This window comes from Corvus cornix, chromosome 2 (genome assembly GCF_000738735.6).
Source record: "Corvus cornix cornix isolate S_Up_H32 chromosome 2, ASM73873v5, whole genome shotgun sequence".
NCBI classification, from domain to species: domain Eukaryota; kingdom Metazoa; phylum Chordata; class Aves; order Passeriformes; family Corvidae; genus Corvus; species Corvus cornix.
This window is the reverse complement of record NC_046333.1, coordinates 73,130,958-73,148,734: the sequence shown is the minus strand read 5'-3', so window position 1 is coordinate 73,148,734 and position 17,777 is coordinate 73,130,958. Positions and strand designations below refer to the sequence as shown.

General features: G+C 38.2%; 1 long non-coding RNA gene across 1 annotated transcript in view; it reads right to left on the bottom strand.

Moving 5' to 3' along the window:
• The window catches only part of LOC104689838, a 97,334-nt gene extending 82,533 nt beyond the window's left edge, over nt 1-14,801 (bottom strand). Inside the window, exon 1 of the long non-coding RNA XR_005601519.1 lies at nt 14,717-14,801. This is a non-coding gene — a long non-coding RNA (uncharacterized LOC104689838). The remainder of the gene's footprint in view (nt 1-14,716) is intronic.
• Between the last annotated feature and the right edge of the window lie 2,976 nt (nt 14,802-17,777).

The window sequence follows — 17,777 nt, the reverse complement described above, 5'->3', positions numbered from 1 at the left end:
TATATTCTCTCACTTGAGACTTTAAGGACTTTGGCTTCATTTCAAAGAAAAGAATGAATGTGCCCTTGAAAACCTTAAATCAAATTCTGTTGAAAGAGGAAGCCAGAAAGGCAAGTTCAAAAGAACGGGGAATTCAGGAAATTTGGTAACTTTTCAAAATATTCAAAGGAAGCATTAAGGTTTGTAATGAAATCAAACAAATGATCCAGAGTAAACATATTTTATGTATTAGCTTTACCTCCAGAAGGCTTAATATATTTGATTCTGTTTAGCTAAAACTCTGCTCAAGATCACAGCATTTTCATTGTGTAGGAAAACCATGGAAGCCTTCCCTAAATTAGGTATTGAAATCTGAACATTGTTAATAAAAAAAAGAAAAAAAAAATCAGTTTTGAAAATATTAGCTTCTGCTTCTCTAGCTCTTTACTTCTGTTCTATAGTTAAAACTTGAGATTCTAGTTTCTGTCAGAAAAACCCTTCCTCCAGTCCTTGGTTGAATGAGGAAGCAAGTATGCCATAACATTTCCATAAATGTGTGGTGAGCTGCATGAGACAACCAAAGGATCTGCAGGGAGAAGAGGGTTGTGTTACAGGTATGGAAAGGCTTCCTAAGTTTTACCTATGTCTTTACTGTGCCAGTTGAGGAACAGGATTTTCTCTAGTTAAAGAGGAAAAGGGTGATTTGAAAATTATCATGTATTTGGTAAGATTTTTATGACATCTATAACTAAGAGACTGCTCATTTTATTTTGTTTCTATAGAGAACAATAATCCATCTCACCATGTCTACTTGGCTATAAAACAGACCCAACCAAACAAACAAAAAGTTACAAGCAATATTTTGAAGACCTATATTCTGCTGGTAATTCTGTCATCAGATAATGGCAAATTATTCTAATGACTCCTTACTTACTACCTTAGAAATACCAGTAGAAGCACTGTACTGAAGCAGGATGGTTATTTTCAGTTCAGTATGATGGGTTTGGTGGCAAAAGCTCCACATATTGCAAAGAATATTCTAGAAAACAGAATTAGATAGTCACCTCACTCTAAATCAAAGGGTAGAGAAATTTTATTCTACAAAGCTAAGCTTTAGAGTCCCTTGTTGGCATTGATATAGAATGTACAGTGATGCATATGAGAATAAAAGGGAAAATTAAATTGCAGTTCCACAGATCTTTCATTAACCATAAAGGAAGGAAACATGAAGTGATTTTCCCCACTTTAAGCTGGTGCAGCCTTATCTTGAGTACTGTGTGTAGTTTTGGACACAACAATATAAGAAAGATATAAAGCTATTGGAGAGAGTCCAAAGGAGGGCTACAAAGGTGGTGAAGGGTCTGGAGGGATGGGTGAGGTCACTTGGTCTGTTCAGACTGGAGGAGTCTCAGGGGGAGACCTCATTGCCGTCTACAACTTTCTCATGAGGGGAAGAGGAGGGGTGGGCACTGATCTCTTCTCTGTGGTGACCAATGAGTGAATGGCCTAAAGTTGTGCCATGTGGTTGAATACTAGAAAAAGATTCTGCACCAAGAGGGAACTTGAACAAGGCTCTGAATGGGATCCCCAGGGAAGTGGTCATAGCACCAAGACTGACAAGAGCATGGACAACTTTGTCAGGCACATGGTGTGATTCTTGGCGCTGTCTTATGCAGAGAAAGGAGCTGAACTTCGATGATCTCTGTGGGACTCTTCCAACTTGGAATAATCTATGATTCTTTGAAATATTTGTGTGTTCTGATGCATTTTTGTGTACCCTCATGCTTGATATCACTAATTTGAGTGCAGCATTTTTCTATTTCTTTATCAAAATCATCTGTGTTATAGAAAAGTTAACACCTTTACAGTTCACTGACATGCAGATTAGCATGCATATGTGCAATTTGTGCTGTTGCATATGGAAAATGAAATGAGTATTTACAAACACCTGAGCTGACCCCAGAGACAATGGACTACAACACTCAAAAGAAATTTGCCACCACACGCTTAAAAGCTTTTGATGGATCATCTGCAAAATGCATGGGTAAGTCTTTAAAATTCTTTGGCTAAAAACAGCACTTGACCATACTCAGAACCCCACAGAGATCTGGATGTACAGATTACCCTGATGTCTCAAGTGATGCATTTTGAAATGTATGTACCTTTCCTTCTATGTCAAGAGAAGTTTATATACCTCATGGTGACTCTGAGTTCCCAACTACCAGCAAAGAACACAAAATCCCCTACCTGCTTCTAACCTGAGTGTTATGCCGTAATTCTAGCATGTTCCCATGGGTCATTCCTGAACTACATGGAGAGATCATGGTAGCTCCTGCTGCTGGGAAAGCAGTTGAATGTATCTGGAACAGTATCTCTAGCACATGTACATTTTTCATTAAAGGTGCATATATGATGGAGATGGCAACACCTCTAAGGGGAAGGAACAGCCAGAATCAAATTATTCCAGACTCTTGAGGAAATTTAGCTTACCTATGAAACAGGATCCAACAAGACCAAAGAAACAAAGTCCTTAAGAACATAGACAAACCTGTCACAAAATTGTCCTAAAGCTACCACAGAGACAAGATTATCACAAATAGTTCTTAGCTAACAATTGCAAAGTATTATGACCAGCTTAGCCCACTTTATACAACTCCAGGTTGAGTAGTTTGAAGGAAAAGCCATAAATATTTCATTGTTTCTTGTTTCTCAGTCCACATTTCTTCTACTGAGTTGTCTCTGAAAGACTTATGAATGACAGTTTCTATTACATCAAAAGTGTTTTACCTTAAGAGGAAAATTATTGATTAGGCTGAAGATGTATGGAGGGGTATTTACATCATATTTAGCAATCCATGTGACATCCAGTTTCAAAATAGCATTGGTGGGCTTATTACAAATGTATAAATAACTGAAGGTCAGCCTCTTTGTTTAGATTTTCCCCTAGGTAAGAAATGTCACATTTACATTCTAATAGCTGTATTAGACAGTCAAGCAATTGTAAGGAGTGAATCCCATTTGTAATTTATTGGGTATTTTCAAATCCTTTTCTGAAAAAGAAGGCAACATCACTGAAATATTTGGCATAAGGGACACAAAAAAAGTGAAAAAAAAATCCTTGGAACAAGAAAACACATCCAAGAAATACTCTCTGTTTGTACTGACGGGTTTTTGGTTGGTTGGTTTCCCAATTGGTTGGTGTTGAGGGCTATTTTTTTACTATATTAATATTAACACCAACTAAGCTGTGTCTTAAAAGAGGTAAGCACAGAATACAAAACAAGCAAGCAAACAAAACCAAACAAAACAGCCCTGCAAACTGTTATTTCAGAGAAACAACTAGAGTATAAAAGTTTCATGTATAACTTTAAATTGCTTTCTCCTTCACACTCTTTTGCAGCTGATGTGTGTTAGTATTCTGCAGGTTGGTAACTTTAACATCACACAATATATCCAGCTAATGAGATTGCAAGAACATTGTGCTCCTCCATCATTTTCTTATCAGTGACAGTCAGTCCATTAGAAGCTGTAACCCTGAGAAGTGAACTCCAGTCTCAAACTTTTTGCATTCTGAAATGGTTTTCCCTAGGCTGTTAATAGATAAGATGGATGCAACATTTTGTGACAGTTCAAGACACTCGGCCTCCAAGAACTGTTCTGAAACCAACAACAGATCCATTATCTCCTTTTAGGAAAGGTTTTTTTATCCAGTGCAATTAAGTCAAGGCTTTCAACACAGTTCCTCACAGCCTCCTGCTGGAGAAACTGAGGCATTGTGGTCGAGACAAGGGGTCTCTGTGGCGGATGGGGTGAGAGAATGGTGGCAAATGCCCCTTTTCAATCTGGCAACCTGTCACAAGTGAGGTCCCCCAAGGATTGATATTGGCCCTTTTAACATGTTCATAAGTGACCTGCAAGATGGGATCAAGTGTATCCAAGCAAAGAATGAACTGGTGGAGAGGATGACTGGCCTGGTGGAGCAGACAGCTTTGTCTTGATGTCAAGGAAAAAAAGAGAGTCGATGAGCTTTGGAAGAAGAGGCAAGCAATTCAGTAGGACTACAAGGATGTTGTGAGGTTATGAAGGGGAAAACTAGAAGAGCCAAAACACAGCTAAGAACTTAATCTGGCTACTGTCATTAAGGATAACAAGAATTGTTACTACAAATGCATCAGCAACAAAAGGAGGGCTAAGGAGAATCTCCGCACTTAATTGAATGCAGGGGGAAATATAGTGCCAAAGGATCAAGAAAAGGCAGAAGTACTTAATGGCTGCTTTGCCTCAGTCTTTAATAGTAAGACCAGTGGTTCGCAGGGTATCCAGTTTCCCAAGCTGAAAGACAGAGATAGGGAGCAGAATGGAACCCTCCATATCCAAGGGGAAATGATCTGTGACCAAGCAGTCCCACACAAATCTATGGGGCCACATGGGAGCCACCCAAAGTTATTCTAAAGTTTGTTGATGGATACTTTGGGAGGGAAAGCCACCCTACACAAAGACTTGGATAGGCTGGAAGAGTGAGCAAACAAGAACCTTAGGAAGTTCAGCAAGGACAAGTGCACCTAGGAAAACATCATCCAGGACTGCTGCACAGACTGGGTCTACCCAGCTGGGGAGTGACTCTTTGGAAAGGGACCTAGGGGTCCTTGTGGCCAACAAGCTCAATATGAGTGAACAGTGTGTTGCTACAGCAAATCATTCCAGTGGGGTGCTCAGCTGCATCAATAAGGGAATCACCAGCAGAGGCAGAGAAGCCATTATCCAACTCTACTCAGCACTGGTCATGCTGCACCTGGAATAATGTGCTCACTTTTGGTCCCTGTTGGGCAAAATATAAGTGGCCAGATTGGAAAGGGTCCAGAGAAGGATCTCAAAGATGATCAAAGGACTGGAAAGCCTGACATGAGGAAAGGCTGAGAGAACTGGGTTTGTTCAGCCTTTAGAACAGAAGGCTTAAGGTAGACCATATCACTATGTGCCACTGTTTAAAGGGTGACTACAAACAAGATGGAGACTCCATTTTTACAAGGAGTCACATGGAACAGGCAAGGGGTAATGGGTTTCAGTTACACCTGGGGAGATTCCAATTAGACACAAGAGGACAATTTTTCACAGCAAGAACAATCAGCCATGGAAATAATCTCCCCAGAGAAATGGAGGATTCCCCAGTGTTGGACACTTCTAAGATTTGTCTGGGCAGGGTACAGGGTCATCTTGTCTAGACTGTGCTTTTTCCAAGAATGGTTGAACCAGATCATCCTTTAAGTCCCTTTCCAGCCTGGTATTCTATGACCCTGTGATTCTACGAAGAGCATTGTATGATGTTGCTGAGAGGTCTAGGCTCAGATTCCAAGATTTCATCTGCCCTCATAGATACAATGCCCTTGTCTTCTAAACTTTAATGAATTTCTTTTTAGTGAATTCAAAGGATTTAGAAGTATTTTCTTCATTCATATAATAATTTACAGGTAGTTGGAGCTACTGAATGAGACATTAATTCATAAACTCAGAAAAATGGAATAATGGAATGCTCATTTTTAATACTGAAGGTTGTAGTACAGTCTCCACTAGAAAAAAAATACTAGGTAATTGAAAGCATGGGTCAGATTCTGGTCTCAAGGAGCTTACTGTGTGTGATACTTTGGATTTACCTCAGTGTACAGAAGCAGAAGTTTGCTTTATAACAAAGCATCTTCAACCAGACACTTTGCTATTGATAATGATGGAAATCTATGTGTATTTGCTGGATCTGAGAACATACTTATCCTGTAAAGAAGAACTAGATAAGAAATTATTCTCACCTCTGATCCAAAGGCAATTCCAGGAGGAATGGCTGTTCATACTGAGTGGCAGAACTAGTATTCGCTGTTGAGACAGATTTGTCTGGAGTTCAATGATTCCTGGCCAGCCTAGGTTCCTAACCTTAGCAGCAGCTAAGTAAGATGCTTGGAGTAACTAAGATTAGATCCACTTATCTTCCTGTTTCTCATTGAAGGTATCTTATATCCCTGCTAAATTAATTCTCAGCTGGAGCACTTCTGGATTGTTTGGTTCTGTGAGTAAGTGATACTTGTCAGGTCCTGAAAAATACATCCTCCCCAGGGAAAGAGGAAGTGGTCACTGAACAGCCTCTGTCACAGTGCCTTTTACACACTGAAGCACGTATAACAACCTGACTTTGGTAGACTTGCAATATATGGTAAGTCTGAGAGTGTTTTTTTAGGTAAATTTTTAATAGCTTAAGAGAAAAGGGGATCAGAGATACAAATGAGTCTCTATGTTTAGTGTGAAAAGGTCTGAAGAGTTCATAGTCATCAGAAATTCTTGGATTACTTATGTTTATGAAGATTTAGTAAGATTCTCTATAACGACTAGGAAGAGCAATTTGTCTAGAGCCTGGCTTGTAAGCAGCATTATCATCAAGTAAAAATTATGTCATTCCTCCAACTCCTCCAACTCCAATTATTCCTAAGAAAAAGGAACATTACAAGCCTACAGTAAAACAAAGCTTCTGCTTTGATATTCGGAAGAACCAGGACTTTTATACTACACCTACAGGAAAAGTATGTAAAGTAACTTTTCTTACAATTAGCTAGGTATGGTTTGTTCATTTAAAAGTGAGTTTATTAGTGACTGCTGCAATAAAAAAAAACACCTTGAATATATGTGCTGCATCATTTAAACAACAACCAATCAAAATCTAATCCAAAAGAAGAATACAAGTCAACCTTATCATTAAACATGTAGGGAACTGACGTATACTGTCTGTCAGAGGGATATCAGGTAGAATTTCAACAAAATAGTAGCAAGCTCGCTTCACTTAAGCTTATTAAATTAAAAAGTAATGCATCTAGGAGAAAGTATCTAAGTCAGATGTAAGTAAGACTGAAGTCAGAGCTGGCAATTGCAATTTAGAAAAGAGAATGGTTTGGGTTGAAAGACACCTAGAAGATCATCTAGTTCCAAGCCCCTGCCACTGCAGGGACACCTTCCACTAGATAAAGTCACTCCAAGTTCCATCCAACCTGACCTTGAACAATTCCAGGAATGGGGCATCCACAGCTTCTTTGGGCCACTTTTGCCAGTATTTCACCACCCTCATGGTGAATCTACCCTGCTCCAGTTAAAAGTCATTCCACTTGTCTGATCACTACATGGTCTTATAAAAAGTCCCTCTCCAGATGCTGTAAGGTGTCCCTGTATCTTTTCTCCAGGCTGAACAGCCCCATCTTTCCTAGCCTGTCTTCATAGAACTGGTGCTCCAGCTCTATGACCATCTTCATGGACCTCCTCTGGACTTGCTCCAATAGGTCCACATCTTCCCTATGTTGGGTCTCCAGAGCTGGATGCAGTACTCCAGGTGGGGTCAGTCTAACAAGAGCAGAGTAGAGGAAGAGAACCACCTTCCTCTACCTGCTGGCCATGTTTCCTTTGATGAGGTCCAGGATACAGTTGGCTTTCTGAGCTGCAAGTGTACATGTTGAGCTCTCATTAATCAACATCCCAAGGTCTTTCTCCTCAGGGCTTCTCTCAATCCATTCTTCTTCCAGCCTGTATTTTTGCTTGATAGGGATAGGATTAACATTTACAAAATCATAAATTGATTTATAGATTGAAAATGTAACAGTAAAACCAAAGGACAATGGAAACTAATAGGAGATTGGGTTTAAACAAATGTTTAAATCTTATCTAACAATAAGCAATCTTCTGGAACTTGTTGCAGCAGTAAATTTTGGAGGAACATAGCATATGCAGGTTCAGCAATCATTTGAATGACTTCACGGACAACAGGCCCATGAATAGGTTGTAAGAGGCAAAGTCAGGTACGTGCCCTCTGATTTCTTGTTCAACAACTGAGGATAGTATTAATTGTGATGGGAGTGGGCTGTACACAGCCCTCAAACTTGTATGCTCTTTGTGGTGACAAGTACATACAGAGCATGCATACAGTAGTGATAACTTCTTTTGTCTCTTGTGGAGATTTGATATTGAGCTAAATGGATCCTTTGTCCAACCCAGTGAGATATCTTCTGGGGGTTCTTCTGGCATAAGAGAGCTGGGAGAGAATGGCTTCCAATATGGCATGGGAGTAAATTACAGACCTTCCTCAAATTGATAAAGAAGTGAACTTTTAACTTGACAGTAAACAATATTCTGATTAACAGCTCTAGTAATATCTACTTCCCTTCTCCCCTCCATTTGCAAAAGATATTTTTTGCATTCTCCATGACATCTGAAAATTTGAAGAGGTATAATCAACAAACATATGATATGTAACTATATTAATTGCACTGACAAACATAAGAACATTGTTCAGTAACAAGCAGAGAAGAAAAACTCTTTCAACTTCAAAAGTTATCTAACAAGGTGAACGACTTCCAAGAGCATTTTAGAAATCCCTTGTACAGAAATAAACATAACACGGAGCTGACATTCAATAGATGTGAGTTTGAGAAATATATGTGTTAGCTAAAGTATCGGTTTTCATCTATAAGTCGATTTGCATTTACTATACTGTTGATGAGTGAAATGGTAACTTCTCTGGAAATGCCCATATGGGATGGGTAATAGCTTTTTCATTTTAAAGATAGAGAAAATATGTTAATAAATACATTTTTGAAAACCATTTGTGCCTTTCAAAAGCAATTCACTTCAACAACAACTTATAAACTGCAAAACACGATCATTGATTAAAGCACTAAATACATTGTAAAGATATAATCTGTGTATCTTATGCTATAAGACTGACTTCCCTTACTTCCTGGTTCTTAGATCTATTCACAAATAATTCTCAATGCCATAAATGAATGAGATTCAACTGTGGTGAGAATATAAAGTAGCTTTGCACAAACAATTAGTCAAGATTTCCCATGTTTTCACCTAAGTTATCCCAGAGAAAACTCAGGAAACAGGCTGCTTCCTTCGTTCCTGTGGTGTTTTGAATGCATTCATTGGCACAGAAGAGTATAATTCAAGGTGTCTTGCAGAACATAATGAAAGAAAATAACACTTTTTAGTCAAAGACTTTCCTTTAGCTATCCACAAGAATGGAACAGAAATCCAAACAAAACATTTGATTTAGAGCAAGTTTTGCCAGGCACTTGTGGAGGTGGTATATCAGGCCCTAGGATTAGGATCAGCCAGTGGGAACAAGCACCTGAGGAAAAAAGATAATAAAGGTGAACTTGCAGTGAAAAAGCTACAAGCAAAAAGTTCTAGGAAAGCTTAAGATAGGATTTATGATTTCTTTCTCTTCAGATAAGCAAGCACAGTTTAAATGTCATTGTAGCATGACTAATGTGAGTGTATGTGTTCCATGGTGATAGTGGTATCACCCACTTCAGGGGGTCTTGCTGAGATTTGAGTTGCTCTGAGGACAGCTATAAAATTGGGAAGTAAACATCGAACATTTTTCTACTGTCTTGATCCTTTTACACTGTGATGAGCACTTGTTTGTATAAGCAATTTGAGCACATCTAAGGAACTGCTTGGACAGAGTACTGAGTGAAGATTGCATGGAACCAATAACTGATGCCAGGATAAGCCTCATTTTGACATAGCCTCCTTTTTGTAGGATTGCATCAGACTACTTTCATGGACTCCGTTTAGATTATTAGACTACAAATTGAACTCATCAGAGAGGCTCTTTACTATTGCTACAACTTTAAAACTCCAACCAAGTCTAATGCTAATAGTGTTGATGTAGTCTGACAAGAAAACAGTTTTTAAGTGGTGTTTATTAATGAAAGAAAAGTGAGGTTTTTAAACTTTATTCCTTTCCTCTTTATTTTGCCAGTGCTGTAATGTAATGAGTTTATATTTCAGAACTCAGACCCTGAATATACATAAACATTTTTTCATTATTCTCTGAGGTGAGTTAACCAAACATGTTTTGCATAGCTACCATAGAAAAATGTCAAAGTAATTGTTTTCAGTTGCGATCAACATGAGGTGGCACTCTGCTGCCTAACTCTTGTAACTAAAGCACTTACAAATTAACAATGTGATGATAAGGATATAAATAATATTATTGCCTTTAATATGATTATATGCAAACTAACATAGCTTTAAAACAGTTTGATGATATTTTGTATCATGGTGTCATCAGAAAAAAATGTATAAGCATTTTACTTAGTGTATGGGCAGTATGTCCACCAAAGTGGCAAGCAAAGAGGTGTGTGTTGGCATATAAAGGCACGTGTCTAATTAATGAAGAAGTGCAAGACAGAGAAAGATAAGTCTAAAGGAGTACAAATAGCATTCCTTGGATACACAAAAGGATGACTGACAAAACAAAGGAAACCGCAGAAACATGATTGGGATGGATTAGACTCCCCTTCTGAGGAGAGGAAGATGACATAAAACCATCAGACATAAGTACAGAAAAATCAAGAAGAAAGATGAGAAAATCCCTTTGGTTTTGGCCCTTGATCAATGAGTTCTCCAGCCTGATCACTTGGACGTTAGTGACTAGTCACACCAAGAAGGATGGCCACTGTTAGCAACTATAGATCATTGGCCCTATGTTATTGTATATTCAGAGATAATTCAGCACATGAGTATAAAAGACTAATAGTGTTGCATGTGTAGCGATTGTGATTAATAATTCACAAGTAAAACTTTAGCAAGAAATGTACCACTAATTCATTCAGTGAAGTTCAAAAATTGGCCTGGTTTGTCAGTTTTCTAAACAATTCCCTCACAATAATGTCTGATTACCTAACTGTTATCTATCTGTCTACTGATCTGTGTATTCAATTGAAATATGCTGAATTTTTGAACCATCTCTTCCTTGTCTTAAAAATTCTTACTTGGTACTATTTTATTTTCATAGAAAGGAAAGGGAACATCAGTATCTCGAGTTGCACATGTTGGTATAAAAGGCCTGTTGCCTTGAAGTTGCCTGGTAGACTTTCTGGTGGTGTCAAATAGATTTGATACAGGGTGCAATTCTTACCTTCCCTCCCTAGAACTGCAATTTGTTTCAGAAATACTTTAAATGCAATAAAGTCTGCCAGACTACAACTCAACAAGAGTGGTTCCAGTATTGCTTTCATTTTATTACCATTGGCAATGTTAGGCTAATTAGCTAATTAATATGGTAATAATATTAGAAAAAAACATCAGATGGGGATTAATTAGTCATACTAAATATCTCATATTTCATGAGTTATTTTATGGCCCAAGAGAAAAAGGAAATTAAATGAAAGCTTAAAACCCTACTTAGTAAGTAGTTCTGCTCCTTTCTTTTACAGCAACACATTAAATAGTATTTCTCCTATATGAAGAGTAGGAAAAAAGGAGTTACAACTATACATTTGTTGTTATTATATATGAATGTATACTAATAGAATAAAGTTATACATCTACATAAACCTGTTCTGCAGCAGTATTTAGCTGTGCCTGGTTATTCATCTCTCCACAAAATGGAGACAAAATAATTGACATTGATTATTTATCACTGAGGAAAACATTTTTAATGGGAAAAAAGATCATCATGTTGCTACTAATATTGAAAGTTACTTAAAGAGAATGTTATCACTGGGTGAACATACATTATAGAGCTTTATGAAATGCCTTTGGAAATTAAAATCAAAATGGAACATCAGAACTCTTTTATTTATCTCTGTGTGTTTAATGGTAATGAAATATGCAAGACCAAGCTTTGGATGATGAATTATTTTATTCAGTAAACAGGGATAACACCATTTCCTCCTTCCTTCCTTACCTATAATACCTACTTGCAGGAAATAGAGAGAGGGGATGTGGTGTAAAATGGATTATGTTATTATCAAAAAAACCCCTCAGCATTTTATGTTCCATTTGATTTTGTGATCTGCCTCACATGGAATGACAATATTTTGCCAGTTTCTTGTGAGACTATTGGAAATATCCAGTGGTGCTTCTCATTTTGCATGAGTTGAAATGCAAATCTTCCAGGGAAATACTCAGCAAATCACTTCAGCATTAAAATAACAGTTAATAGGATATGAGCACATGAATCAGTTCTTCAGTGCATACACACCACTGACCCTGATCTGTTTAGCTTTTTCTTTGTGTCAGGTCTTGATCCCTGACTTTTGTAATGATCTCTGTCATCACTGAATTCATTGCAAGATCATAGTCTAGAACTGCCGAAATTGAATCAGGGTATTTGGGCCATCAAGTTTGTTATGTGCCATCAAAAAAGTAATGTTCAAGGCTTGAAGCCTTGAAACCACAGTGAAATAGAATTCATAAAAAGTAACACAGGATTAATTTGAATGAATTCCTAGTTTTATATTTAATTCATGGAAGTTTTTGTGCATTAAGAGGTGATGTGAGAGTATTAATTTCTGGAATCAAAATTCCAGTTGTCGTACCACAAAAAGTTGGAGGAAATCACTAGTAAAATTTAGATTAAGAACTTCATTTATAAAAATTTTAAAAGAATTTATAATAATTTTAGTTCTTAAATATCTTACTTTTAGATTTAAAGTCTAACATATCACTCTGCTAAGACAAGAAATGTAAAGGGCTACAGTCCAAACCCTTAGACCAAGCTGTGGTTCAGGAATGGTGATGACAAAGCCTAAAGCCAAGATTCCCAGATAATGCTCTCTTTCCAGTGAGGCCGACATGATACAGCTTTGTGTGTCAAGACTAAGTTCACTGGAAGTTAGGAGTAAATGGAAAGATTTTGGAATGACTGGAGTATTAAAATAATAAATTGCAGAGACTTAGCATCCTGACAGCAAGAGAGAATATGTAGGATTGGCTATTGTTGGGGTCTCCTCCCCTGCCATGGAGCCCTGGGAGATGGGCCCTGGAGGGGAGACATGGGGTCTCCCTGCCCCTGGTCAGTCTCATTTCCCATTGGTTGGTTTGTGTTCCCCGGGGTGGCCAAGGACCCTGGGGTCCCGTGACTGCGGAGTTCCTGAGCTGAGCCCCGGCCATGTGGCTGGAGAAATAAACATCTCTGAAACATCTACCACAAATCTGTCCATATATACTTCGTTTCCACGGGACTCCTGGTTTGAAATATGCTTGTTGCAGTAATCCCTGCTGTAACAGGCTATATCTGCATTCCAGGTCTCAGTTTCTGTCAAAATATGTAAAAAACCTATTTTTTCCATAAAAATCTCTAAAAATGTCACCATTATGCAGAATCAGTTTTTTCTGTGTTACACATATTACCTGTAATTATGCTTCTGAGAAGCCAGTGAGTTGTCAGAGACATCCTAATATAAAACTTCATAATCAGTACTTCTTTTTCAGTCCAAGGAGAGAAACAGGGCAACTCCACAAAATTTGCCACAACAATGGCAAATTCCTCTAGATATCCAGCAGCAATATCTTGTCCTTCTAAATGGAAGCAGGAATGGGGAACAACTCTCTTCCCTTTGCACTTTTTGAGGCTTCTCCACTTGAAAAGCTGCACAGGGTGGAACAAGGTGCCTTGTAGGTGCCTACTGCCGTGCTTAGTTTTCTTACTCAGCAGGGCTCCTTTCAGCCTCTGCTGCTAATAAAGCCATAAGAAATTACAGAAGTTCTGTACTTCTGAAGGGGAAAAACTACAGTGCTAACAAAATTTTAAGTCACAAACTTAAAGAGGCACTGCTGTCTCTTGAGAAGTAAACTGGGAATAAAATTATTCTTACTAGCCTAGAGATCTCTTCCCCCCCAAAAACAACTGTTTTAAGTGAGAAGTTTGTTTGGAAAGCTCAAAAGCAAATTAATTCCTCTAATAACAGAGGGATTCTGGCAAGGCAAATGTTAACCTTTTTCACAGCATATATGTACATATTATATGATTCTTAAAATTCGCTTCAGATACCAGGAGTATCTCTGGAGAGTTTATTACACTTGATTATTCCACTTAAGTATTCATAAATATTTATGCACCAATTGATGTTCTCGATATAATCTTTCAGTGGTTGGTACAAATATGTCACTAAAAAGAACAGTGAGGGAATCTGCAATTAGCAATTAGTGATTCAAACATATCATATGAAAAGTTGAAAATCTCACTTGTATAAAAGAAGCTTCTGCATTAAACATATGGTTTAGTTCAGTTTTCAAATGCAAGTCACCACCAGAGAGCTAAGCCTGTTCTCTAAAGACTGAGCTATGAAGCTACAATAATATGTAAAGGCAAGAACATTCACCTGAATTGAATAACAAGAGCTTTGTTTACCCAAATAATATTCAAATTTTTCATGACTGATCCATTTGTTCTTTTCTTTTTCATCCTTTTCTCAGATACATTTACATTTCTTTTGACCAATATGACACTTACAGTCTTACATTCTTTATTATCCTTAATAAGGAATTCTATGTTCTTGGAGTATATTACTTCATACAAATGGCTGCCAATAAAATCTGTTTTCTTGATTTAGAATTTCATATGAGCTCACTTTTTGTTGTGGAGGTAGTAACCAGACTTTATTGTTCTGCTTTCTTTCATAGGAAGCTCATATGCAACATGTAAGTTAGGAACAAAGGATTAAACCAACATTTCTTTTTATGTGTCGTTTATGATCAAATACAACAGTGGTTTATGAAACACTAATCAGGCAGGCCGCATGTTACCACATTTTGTCTGAGTATGTGTAATCATTATTTTTAATTGGTTTCCTAAAATGAATGACTGGGTTTCTTTCATCCCCAAATTCATAGTATCTTAGGTGCCATTCATTGCAGTGGAAGCTTTGAATTAGTGTCAGATCTAAATACAAAAGAGATAGTGCCCACCTACCTCTCAATGATCTCCATGTGGAATTTCTTCCCCTATTCATTTTGCCCAGGCTTGTACTCATAACTAACCTACAGATTGCTCTCTGCTGTCACATCTTGAGGGAAGAGAAAAAACCCCCACTTACTCCATGATTGATCTCATTAACCCCAGCAGCTGCCCATGACGTCTTTCAACTTGGAAGCTCAGACATAAGAAGGCTGCCAGGGAAAATCTCTGTGGCTTAGTTGAGTGAAGTTCATCACCCTGCATATGCACTTTACACAATGAACGTCCCCCTTGTCTGTGACTTGTGCCTGACTAGATCTTAACCAAGTAGACCTTTTTTGCTATTATACTGCCAGAAATGTGCAGATCCACTTCAGTGCCAGCTTTACACACAGGCAAAATAAGAAGTAATTGATCAGAGCAAGCTGGCGGCCAGACACTGTGAAACAGGAGTTGCAAAAACATTAATGCCAGAGCCCTGAGAGAACATGCTGCTACTGTGGTGGCTCTTGTTCCTGAGGGAACTGCTGTGTGTCAGCTGCTGTCCACAGGGAGGCCTGATGCCCCTGGCAGCTCTCACTGTGGGCTTACTTTTTGTACCTAGAGCAGCAAAAGCCTAAAGCTTTGGCAGGGCTGTCACCAACAGCACACCGCTCACTGTGTGGCTTTCAGAGTAATGAAATTCAGAGAAACAGTACAACAAACAGATTCTGAACTTTTCTTTCTTTTTTTTTTTTTTTGTCCCCAAGAAAAGAGATATTGCAACTAAAAGATTACTCTGGACACTTTTGGAAAAGCCTTGCTACCGAATGGGTCAGCAGATGGCTGTAATAGGCCTAAGCCTTTTGTTCAGGCAATTGTACTCTGCAAGTTGGTAGCCAGCAAACCCCCTTTTATTGACTATTTTCCTCTGTACCATGTAAACATCTCTACCTCCTATAATTTTTATTGCAAAGAAAAATGATGCCTTGTGAAGTAATATGTTTGGAAGGTGGAAACCAATCATTTAGGACATGGAAAACATGTATTTGTTGTCAAATAGAAGTGTTCTGCCAAAACAAACTGTAGTTGGGCCAAACATTAAAAAATCCGCTACTTCAATGCTCAAAACCTATCCCTTCATCATAGGAGTTACAAGCAAAAGGGAAAAATACCTTACTTGAGCTTGTGTCCTTTCCAATATATAATAAAACCATACTTGCTCAGATTCAGATAAGCAGATTTTCCAGGTTTTTTTATAGTTCCTTAGATTGTGAAAAATAAATTGAATTTGGGAATCTTATCCAAGGAATTTTTCATAAGGAGGGTTATTGCTTCTGTTACCATGTTTTTGGATTGAATATATTAATATAATTTCATTATGGTTATGCCATTTCTAGCTCTCTAACTCACTCAGAGCTATAGGCAATGAAGTGATCAAAACAACTATCATTGGAGGTGGCAAACTCCGAGTCAAGAAGGATTATTTCTATGTATGAATAGAGTTTCTATTTTATGTGAACTAAAATTTGATGTCACAACACTAGAATGGGCTTTTTATATATTGCTAGTATCTCTCTCATTTGCATAATGTAAGTTATAATCAATGCAATATTTTATTGCAAATTTGAAACATAAGTGTCTCATTTATGAAATTAGGCAGCGAAGATAGATCTTTTTAAATGTGCATGAAAGACATGAATACTGACAGAAATTCAGAAGATTAATATGTCAAGTGAATGTCACTTAGGGACATAAATTCACAGCATCCTCTTCTGAGATTCACAGTCATATTCCAGTTTTGGCATTACTGAAACTTCAGCAAGGGAGAAATAATGCAGATATGGTATAAGCAGAAGCAAAGGCATTCACATTAACCAGTTTTTGAATACTCTTCTGTCAAAACTGAAACTAGAAAATGATGCTGGCTAGGGAAAGCCAGTGAGGCTCCAAGTGATTTAAAACAAGTGAGATGTTTTGGCTAAGAAAAGCAAGTACTAAATGTGGCGCCCTGTTAATCCCCTGATTCTGTATGTTCCCCCTGTTCCCTCCCTAGCCTTGGCCACTCCCTCAGTTTCTCCCTATTTGCTCCTGTACCCCAACCCCGCCCAGGGACCACCCCTGGGCCCCTGACAAAACCATCCCACACGCCGACCACGTTGTTTCTCTACCTCTGAACATTGTGGGGGAAAAGGTGTGATCAACCCCTCATGAGAGACCCTTCTCTACCTTCTTTACCATCCACTGCGTTGTGACACTGCTGGCTGCCGGAGCCAGATCGCAGGGCTGTCCGAAATGGACTCCAGGATGCGATTAATCACATGGCCCTAGGAAACCCTCGCTGAGCTCTCAGGGAGCAGCAGCCTGCTAGGCAGAGTCCAGCGGTTACAACACCTAAGTAAAATGGAAAGGAAGAAGAACCCAGTTAAAGAAAATACTTTATGTGCAGGTGAAGAGATGCAAATCTATATGACGAAGAAAAAGGTAGATGGGTCCCTCAACTTACACAGTAAACAGACTGTTGGTGAAGAACCTCTTTCTCATAAAAAGGCCCATTTGTGTGGTAGCAGCGAAGTCAAAATAACAGCAGCAGAGAAGAGAGTGATAAAATCCAGACTGGCAAACACTGTCTGTGAAAAATGGTTTTGTTCATTAGAAATAATCTCTTTTCTCGTTTGAAAATATTAAGAATTCTTACAGAAGGATTTGTGTTGGTTAGAAGACATACGGAAGTCAGTGAATTAAAAAAAATATCCAAGAATACACATCATAAATCAAAAGGAAGGTTACAGACATGCCTCCCATTTACATTCTTTTGTTCACATTCACATCCTTTTGTTCAAAAGAAGGGATTTCATTGCATATCCAAGAATCCTTTCTGAAAGTATGAAATATATAGTTGAGATTAGCAAAATAAAAAATTGAAGCCATACAAGAAATTTTAGGTGGAACAAGTTTATGGTTGAATGGTAACACTTAAGTAGAAAGAGCGAAGGAGTCATGGTGTCCTTCCCTCTAAAAACTCAACAAAGATTCAATAGGGAATAGAGACAAAGAGAAAGTCATAAGGACAGAGGAAGGACAGAGGAAGGACAGA